This window comes from Triticum dicoccoides, chromosome 6B (genome assembly GCF_002162155.2).
Source record: "Triticum dicoccoides isolate Atlit2015 ecotype Zavitan chromosome 6B, WEW_v2.0, whole genome shotgun sequence".
In the NCBI taxonomy this organism is placed as follows: Eukaryota; Viridiplantae; Streptophyta; class Magnoliopsida; order Poales; family Poaceae; genus Triticum; species Triticum dicoccoides.
In genome coordinates this window covers 645,241,727-645,250,042 of record NC_041391.1, presented here as the reverse complement: position 1 = coordinate 645,250,042, position 8,316 = coordinate 645,241,727, and the positions used below count along the sequence as shown (strand labels likewise).

The 8,316-nt window shown below is 50.2% G+C and overlaps 1 long non-coding RNA gene and 1 pseudogene across 1 annotated transcript in view; both read right to left on the bottom strand.

The window, feature by feature from the left end:
* Positions 1 to 1,323: 1,323 nt before the first annotated feature.
* On the bottom strand, positions 1,324 to 2,088 carry LOC119321375 (annotated as a pseudogene).
* A 5,496-nt stretch (positions 2,089 to 7,584) lies between these two features.
* Positions 7,585 to 8,316, bottom strand: part of LOC119326301 — a 3,042-nt gene continuing 2,310 nt past the window's right edge. Inside the window, exon 4 of the long non-coding RNA XR_005157896.1 lies at positions 7,585 to 7,865. This is a non-coding gene — a long non-coding RNA (uncharacterized LOC119326301). The remainder of the gene's footprint in view (positions 7,866 to 8,316) is intronic.

Sequence of the window (8,316 nt, the reverse complement as noted above, 5' to 3'; positions counted from 1 at the left end):
ACCTATCGCTCGCATGAGGCGTGGCTAACCAGTAGAGCTAATCACATTTATACACATGTAAATGTTTGAATACTTTATATACTATAAGTCTGATCGACATAAACAAAGTAATTTATTCCAACAAAAAAATAGTGGGTCAATTATTCGAACATGTACCCTAAGGGTATATAGCGGCCCCACATATGAATACAACCCAAGAAACATAATGTTACAAAAGATAAATTTATCTTTATAACATAATGTGCTCGTGTGGGTAAAACAAACCACACTGCGGCCCATTTTCAACGTGTTCATTTTTTCCATTTAGAAATTTCAAAAAACATGTAAATTATAGTCGTGTGTTATAAAAAGTACATTTGAAAAGTTGTATAATTTCATAAAGTATCTACACATAAAAATAATAATTTTATAATTCTAAAGTGCTCTCATTTTTAATAAAATATTAAAGTAATTTTAGAAATTTTCATATATTTAAATAAATTATTGTATTTGTTTCAAATTTTCCATGCTTTTTAATAAAATAGTCATGTAGTACATAAAAGTGTTCATGCTTTAAAAAAATTGTGTTGTTTTAAAAAGCTTATATAGTATATAAAAGTTTGTGTGTTCTAGTGCGCCCTCAGATTGCAGATCGTTACATGAATAATATTTGATTCATACAATTTGTTACAATTTATAAATATTTTAAATTGTATAATTATGTTTTAAAATAACACTTGGATTCTTTTTAAAATGACACCTAAAATTTCAAACTCTTTTGAAATTATGTTTGTTATACAGTCATAAATATTAATTTATGTTGTTCCACCTAGTGTATATAAAGGGTGTCAATCCCTCCAAACATCAAGTGTTTGGTTTGTAGTCGATTGGCTAGCCACACATGCATCGTAACAGCAGTACCCATGTTCAAACTCCCTACAGGCCAGTTGTAATTTTTGTTCTACAAATGTCTGTTGTTTCTCTCCAAGTCCTATTTGTAAGAAGAATAATAATTTCTGGGGCTTCCTGAAAAACTAGGCCACACGCCCACTTTCCTGCCATCCAGTCACTGACAGCGAGCCGCATGCCATGTTGGAACGTCTCGTCAGCGTCATGAATGTATACATATGAGATTTGAACTGTATTTGCACATACATGCCAAGTTATAAAACCAGTTCTATGTATTTTTCAAGTTCAAACATTAAGTGAACATCCATAGCAAGTTCAAGCACCCTGGGTGTATTTACCTCGCTATCAATCTCTTTCTGGCCGAGTTGTGACCACGTCGCTGCATGCTGGCATGATGAACTGGACATCGGATTCGGTGTGGATCTCGTCGTCTTCTCAGTAGGAGAAGCCGGAGTTTGGCCCGAGCCCCTGTTGTATCATCTCCATTCCGGTGGCCGCGAACTCCGGCGGTGGCGGCATGGCCATCAACATCTGCTGCATCTCCATCTCATTCCTAGAGTTCGCGCCGCAGCTAGCGAACTCAAAGCCACCACCGCCTGCGAGCTCCTGCTGCGGCGGGGGCGCCAGGAGCATGCGGCTGGCGCTCCTGGCGCGGCCGACGTCCAGCGCCTCCTGGAGCACCTGGTTGGCGCGCGCGGAGACGGCGCCCTGCACGTCCACCAGCGCGGCGGCGAAGGCCATCAGCTCCTCCTCCCCGAGGTCGCGCAGGTAGGCGTCGAGCCACGCCGCCGCCGGGCTCCCCGTGGCGCGCTCCTTCTCCATGGCCTCGTCCGCGCGCTCCTTCCGCGCCTTCTCCGACTCCAGCTGCTCGCGCAGCTGGCCGTACTGCCGGTTCAGCTCCGCCAGGTTGCGGTCGCCGGCGGCACCAAGCGCCGGCCCGACCTGCGCCGCGGCGGAGGGGATGAAGCGGTCGAGGATGGCCTCGACGGAGGGGTGGCCGAAGGAGAAGGCCTTGCCGGCCGGGGAGAAGACGACGGCGGCCACCTCGGCGCCGCAGAGCACGGCCAGCTCGCTCACCTTCTTGAACAGCCCCGCCCGGCGCTTGGAGAAGCAGACCTGGCGCGCCTCCTCGCTCTCGATCCGCCGGATCTCGATCTTCTACCGCCCCATGCTAAGCTTCCGCTTCGGCGCCATCGACATCTAAAACCTCGCTCAGAGAGTGTTTCTTTTCTTTGTAGAGGAGGTCTGTTTTCTCTACGGCTCGGCTGCTCGTGTTTATATACTTGTGCTCGCGCGTGTGCTTAGTTGGCCTGTAGCCATGCACATAAATAGATTCCCTAGGAGTATATATGCCAACTCATCCCGGGCAAGGCATTTTTAATTTCTTAGGGCATCTCCAGCCGTTGGCTCCCAGGAGGGACAAAAAATCGCCCCTGGTGGCGCACCGGCGCTAAACCACGCACTGAGGGCGTGATGCCCCCCCCAGTCGCGGCGCCCACGGTTAGTCAAAAAAGTCAAATACGACGCAAAAACGACTCAAATTTAACGCAAACATCGACGAGTTCGTTCAAACTTAAACATATTTTACAAAAAAAGAAAAAAAACTACCGCGGGCTACCCCGCCGTCTCCCTCGCCGCCCGCCCACGCGGTTCTACATGCCGAGGAGGCTGTAGAACCGCGTGTAGTCACCGCTGTCGTCGTCATCGTCGTCGTCGTCGTCGCCGCCCCCGCCTACGCCTCCGCCGTCCCTGCTGCATCCCTCCCCCGGTTGGCGCGGCGGGTTGGACGGTCCGGGGGCGTCGTCATCGTCGTCGTCGTCGCCGTCGAGGACCACGACGTCGTGCTCGTCCTCGCGCCCACGCTTGCGGGCGGCGATCTCCTCCAGGGCCCGGCGCTGCCGGACCATCTCGTCGCGGAGGTAGTCGTCCCGCGCCCACCGCATGGCGTCCTCGTCGGAGAAGCCGCGCCGGGCTATCTCCTCGTACTCCGCGGGGAGGCCGGGCTCCGGCTTGGGCTCGACGAGGACGAAGCGGCCGGTGGGTGGAGAGGCGTTGACCCCGATGCGGACGCCGAAGCTGCCGGTCCGCGCGCTGACCGGCGTGCCCTGGGGCTCCGGCTTGACGGGGCGGAGGCAGGGCGAGCCGCCAGACGAGGAGGAGGACCCCCTGGTCTCCATGCGCCTCGGGGTCCAGGAGCTTCCCCGGCGGCGTGAGAAGGAAGGGGGAGCGGGGTACTCGAGGCGCGGCGTGTTACCGCCCTTGATGTACTCGAGGACGGCCTCCAACGTGCGCCCGGGCACGCCCCACCACCGACGCCGGCTGGCGGCGTTGAGCCTGCCGGAGGGCACAACGCCGTTGGTGGCCTCGAGCTGCTGGGCGTGACGGCGGCGGAAGTAAGGCTCCCAGAGCGGGCTGTCGGGGACGTACAGTGGCCCCTCACTCGCCGCACGCGGCAGGTTCGAGCGGATGCGTGCGATCTCCGCACGCCGCGCCGCGCCGGTGGGTACCGGGGGCACCGGCCCGCCGCCGCGCTGATCCTCCACGCCCCAGGCACCCGCATGTCCGGCGGGACCGGGTACTCGGCCTCGTAAAGGAGGCGAGCCTCGTCTTCATGAAGATGGCGGCGGCCGAAGCCGTTCGCCGCCGCGCCGTCGCCTGGGAAGCGCTCGGCCATGGGTGTGAACTGGAGACGGCGAAAGAGAGGAGAGGAGAGGAGAGGGAGGAACGACGACCGCGGGGGAGTGTGAGTCGCCGAGTGCGCCGGGGCGCGTCATATATAGGCCGAGGCGTGCGTGCCATCGTGTGTACGCGTGGCGGGCGAGGGACGCGCGTCGTCCGGTCTTCACTGCGCTGCCCGTGGGGCATCAATGGTGCAGGCTGACCGGCGCGGTAGTTTTGGCATTGATTCGCCGCGGAAAACGAGGCGATGAGGACGATGAAGGGCCGAGAAGAGAGCCGTGTCGCTGACGCGGCGGGCCCGCGGCTTTTTCGCGCCAAAACAGTTCGCCCGGCGCCCCCGGCGCCCCCCAGCGCGCTGGGTTCGGGCTGGGTCCGCCGGCGCTATTTTCGGCCCAAGCTGGCGAAAATCGGGCTCCTGGGAGCGCGACTGGACCGTTTTTTCAACGCCGACGCGAAAAAAAAACGCCTGGAAAGACCTTCCTGGGGCGCGACTGGAGATGCCCTTATTACTCACCACTGCTCATGAGTTGTCACTCGTATGACAAGATCTCAGCAGGCTTAATTTTGAATATTATGTAAATCTGGGTCGGCACCAAGGGTTTTGGATTCCTGACGCAAAATAAAATCTGGGGTGTTTTGGCGGTGATCAGAAAATACTGGGCAGTTACCAGACGATTTTCATGAGTGACTTTTGCCACCTTAAAAATCATTCAAACCAGAGTCTAAATTTAATCAAATTCAAAAAATGGGATTTTCCGCTTGGTGGTGATTTCTCGTGGGTAACCGAATTTTCTGCCTGGTAACATAATCCCTGCTTGACATGAACATATTTCTAACCTCAGAATTCCGGGCCAGATATTTTTTATTTTTTCATGGTAGATTTGAATTAATTTTCAAACCAAATTTTACTGGTGTACAGTAGGAGAGGTTAACAACTGATCAGTTCTTTCTTAACACAAATACAATTACAGATGCCTACATACACACGTATATATACTCACCTCTATGAACGCACGCACATACATATTAGTTACTCAAACACATGAGTCTCACCTCACGCATAGGTAGCTTTCTAGTGGATTAACAACAACAGGGTGGTAATTATGATAGAGCTAATTGGGTAAATGGTTATCATCTCATCAAGCTCTTCCTGGAATAGTACTCGCAAAAGAAAAGAAAAATCTTCATGGAATGGGCACCTCACGAAACATCTGTTTTAGGAGAGGCTCTAGATTTTATCAACGAAGACAATTTTTGTGAGGGGAGGAGATTCTATCTCCAGAATGAACAACGCCTGCGGTGGTTGCTCTAGCACTCAACTATGTGCGCGGAGCATAAGCAAAAATTACACCAAAGATAAATAGATGGCCGGCGTTCCTAGCAGGCCAACTAATCCTAAATGTTGATGCTTCATTCACAGTAGGTGATTATACAAGGTTCTGTGGGGCTATCATTCGTGATCACCGGGGATCTTTCATGTCGGCGTTCATGGCAAGATTAGAACATGTAGTTGATGTTTTCACGGCAGAAGCGGCAGCTTTACTTGAAGGACTGAAGCTAGCAAGAGATACGGGATGCCATTATTTGGTGGTGAGATCGGATAATATCACAGTGGTGGATACACTCAGGCTCAATGAAGGTCACTCTATGGTGGCAGCGCCCGTCTTTGATGAATGCTGTAGTTATCTAGAACATTTCGGCATGTTTACTATTGAGCATTGTATTGGAGAGTCAATTTTCGTAGCTCATGAGCTAGCTAGATGGGGACGTGTTAATAATCCAGCTCGTTGGGTTGATGCTCCGCCTGATTTCATTGTAAATCTACTGGCAGACGATGTTTCTATCCTTTGATTAATAAAGTAAGCTTTCCCGTAAAAAGAAAGATCACTCCCATCATCCTAGGTTGCAACAAGTGGCACACTGCATGTGTGCCACTTGTCGCAACCTAGGAGTTTTCCCATTCTCTTTTTTACATCCGTTTATTCAAAGTGTTTTATCTCTTAAACCGTGCGTCCAAATCTTGAACAGTTTTCACCATTAGATTCCTCATGTCGAGCTCTTCAAAACTAGATCTCATGTTGATATGTTTTGATAAACTTTTTTTTCACAAAAAAACGGACGAAAAAACCGAACCGGGAACACGAGTTTTTCCCTTTTCGAAAGAGGCACGCCCATGCCTCTCACGAAATCACAACCGTGCCTCGCGCGGAAGGAAGGAAAAACAGAAAACACGTTTTTTCGTTTCCGAGAGGCACGACCGTAACTCTCGCGAAAGCACAACGTGCCTCTCGCGCAAGCAATACCGTGCCTCTCCAGAAAAAAATTAATAAATGTGTTTTTTACATTTTCGAGAGGCACGGTCGTGCCTCGCGCGAAAGCACAACCGTGCCTCTCACGGAAGAATAAAAAAACAGAAAACATGTTTTTTTCCTGTTTCTGAAAGGCACGGACGTGACTCTCGGGAAAGCACAACCGTGCCTCTCGCGGAAGCAAAAACGTGCCTCTTGCGGAAGGAAAAAAAACAGAAAACACATTTTTTTTTTCATTTATGAGAGGCACGACCGTAACTCTGGCGAAAGCAAAAACCGTTCCTCTCGCGAAAGCAAAACCGTGATCTCGTGAAAAAAAAGTGTTTTTTCGCGCAATTTTTTTATTCAAAAGCTAAGGAAGACCCGTGAAAAACCGAAACATCGAAAAAACCAGGAAAACCCGTTTTAAAAACCGAAAACGCGTGCGAAAAAAATTCGAAGGAAGCGCCCAGAGTGCGACATGTGGCGGGCGGCTGAGAGCGCGCCAAGTGGCGCTGATCGTTGTGAGGCTCCTAAAGGAGCACTCGTCAACTAGTTGCTTCCATCTCACCGTCTACAAATCTCACCCTAAGCCTCCATATATATAAGCACCGAAGATGCGATCTCTACTCTCACAACCATAAATTCCCAAATTCCTCCGCCTCCTACACTGGCAGCGGCGGCACACATACTTAACCCTCCCCTCGATGCATCTCCCAGGTGAGATGGTCGTGGTCGACCTCCTCCCGTGCATGGCTGTGCAAGGGTGTTCGAGCTCGGGTCAGACTCGGGCTTGTACTTAGTACATTGTTAGGGCTTCGAGCTTTGGGATGGGCTCAGGCTAGGTTATTGAAGGCCAGGCTTTTGTAAGCCCAGCCTAAAAAATGCCTAGGTCTAGCACCTACTGTGGTAAATATTAACAAAATAAAATTGTTGGAAGGATATTTACATAATAGGGTGTTTCGCAAGCACAAATGGATAAAGAGAGAGAATTACAGGAATCTGCTAGATGGAAATGTAATCATTAAGGTGTTGTGGCATCCTATATACCCACGGTCGGTCCTGAGACTTCGGGGGCCCGGGGCGAAACTAAATCTTGGGGCCCTTAGAAATTTTCTTCTACCATTCGTCAATGCACAATCATTTAAACATTGTCCTGCTGGTTATGCGACGGTGAAATTATATGTTGCGCTGAGCTGCGCAAGCAAGCAAGACAACAAAGTTGCAGTGGTAGCGGTCTCAAGGAGATTCAGACAATGGAAGCATTGGTTGTCACAAGAAGCGCTTTTGATGGCGATTGCTCGTTCGTGAAGCGAAAATCGCTAGAGCTGTATCTACGTCTTCAATACCCTCTATGATGGTTCATGGTGCCATTATGGGGAGACCTTGGAGGAGATCAGTGGCGGAGCTACGATAGAAAACAAGGGCGGGCCGGTACAATGGAAGACCCATAATTTTAACACGTAGCTCCGCCAGTGGAGGAGATTATGGCGGCAAACAACGAGTTCGAAGATATCCTTTTTCTCTGTGAGAGAAGACCTTCTAACTAAGATGCACACATCTTAGCGCGCCGAGAGATGAAGTTGGTCATCGTGTGTGATTGACGGTTTCGCCTAGTGTCCTTTGTATCACACACACTTACTTAAATAAAGCGGACATGATTCTAAAAAAATCATGTCTATCTCATCCAACTTCGTCAAATAAGATGATACAAAACCGAAGTATGTATATGCAAGTCAATTTTAGTAAGTACTCTCCCTGTATTTCTTTACAGTGGCAGTACTAGATATTTATAATTTTGCCATCCGTGATCGAGTGATCACCAACTCTTGGCACTGTTTCCCTAGCATGAATTTGTGAAATACATAAATAGAATCACATATCAGACCACATATGAGACCAAACGAATACGTAACTGTACCATGCATACACACCTGAAGATGATTATATGTTTCTTGAGATGTAGATCGTGAGGCCCTTGACTCCCATAATCCTAATGATAATATTTGCCTGTTCGAAGTTTCAAATCATAGTGAGGCCCTTGACTCCCATGAATTAACTGAAAACGCAACAAATTATCAACATCTAGACTGAAACAAGCATGCATGGATCAATCTCCCCAATGTCTGGATTACAACCTGCTCCACAGCACGGACGAATCGGTCCTAGAGCTCAACAGTCCACCGGAGGCAGGGCATGGGGTCGATGGTCAGGACGACCCGGACGAGGCGCGGAATCGCCGGCTTGCGATTCACGATCGGGGCGAAAAGGGATCTGCCGAGATCATGGCGAACCAGATCCGGAAGAAAACGCGACGACGTGGCCATGGATTCGGGGGCCCGGGGCGGCCGGCCGGCCCTGATATACCCCAAAAGCAAGAGATAAGCCTTAGGGCATCTCAAACACCGATCACCAAATTTATGTCCTCAAATGTTCTTGCCCGCCGGCCGGAGGCCATCCA